Consider the following 1,210-nt stretch of genomic DNA (forward strand, 5'->3'; position numbering starts at 1 on the left):
CGTGCAACGGGAGGGAGCGGTGCCTTGTCCTGAGTCAGGATCATGTTGACTTATCAGACATTATGGGAACACTCTCTTCATTCTCTTCTACTGAAAAAGTGTGCAGAAGAAACTCACTTATACGCATGCACACACAGGGCCGCTGACAGATTTTGCAGGGCTTAAGGACAGTCATCTGAAAGGGCCCCTCATCCAATACATACAGTGTAATGAAAACCCAATTCTGGGCGCCCCCTCTCTAAGGACATGGGACAACTAACCCCTTTGCCCCTCACGCAGGCACAAGCTCACACACACACACACACACACACACACACACACACACACACACACACACACACACACACACACACACACACACACACACACACACACACACACAAACACACACACACACCGTACACACAGACACATACACAAAGAGAGAGCGAAAGAAAAGAGGAAAGTCAAAGACATTGAAAACCTCAAAATACATCCACCAAAGTGTGTATGACACACAGGCGAGCCAACTGGCTTTCAAGCCCCAATCCGCTGGATTTGGCACGGAACAGAACAGTCCTCCTCTTCTTCCTTCATCTCTGTCATCGTCTTCAGCTCCTTTCCATGTCTTTTTTCCCCCCTCCAACACGCCCTCCTCTCTCCCCGTCTTCCTCCTCCTCTACCTTTTTTTTTCTTTCGTGCTGGACGTGCGTTCAGTTCGCTCCCTTGGTTCGCCCTTAATTACAGGACGCGGGTTGGCAAGACAGTCAATTATCTTGTTTTTTGCGTTGTTGTTTGAGATGTTTTGGTGGTTGTTTGTTTTTTCTTCGCATTTTTTCTTCTCTGTCATCCGTCTCTCTCTCTGTCTCCAATCTCTCTGTCTCTCTCTCTGTCTCCAATCTCTCTGTCTCTCTCTGTCACCAATCTCTCTCTCCCTCCAATCTCTATCTCTCTCTTTCTCTCTCTCTCTCCAAGCTCTCTCTCTCTTTCTCTCTCTCTCTCCAATCCCTCTCTGTCTCCAATCTCTCTCTTTCTCTCTCTCCCTCCAATCTCTCTCTCTCTTCCTCTCTTTCTCTCTCTCTCTCTCTCCAATCCCTCTCTCTCTCTTTCTCTTTCTCTCTCCAATCTCTCTATCTCTCCCTCTCCCTCTCTCTTTCTCTCTCTCTCTCTCTCTCTCTCTCTCTCTCTCTCTCTCTCTCCTGTTCTTTTACACTGTACCAAGGGGCCCCTC

The sequence above is a fragment of the Engraulis encrasicolus genome, chromosome 20, assembly GCF_034702125.1.
Source record: "Engraulis encrasicolus isolate BLACKSEA-1 chromosome 20, IST_EnEncr_1.0, whole genome shotgun sequence".
NCBI classification, from domain to species: Eukaryota; Metazoa; Chordata; class Actinopteri; order Clupeiformes; family Engraulidae; genus Engraulis; species Engraulis encrasicolus.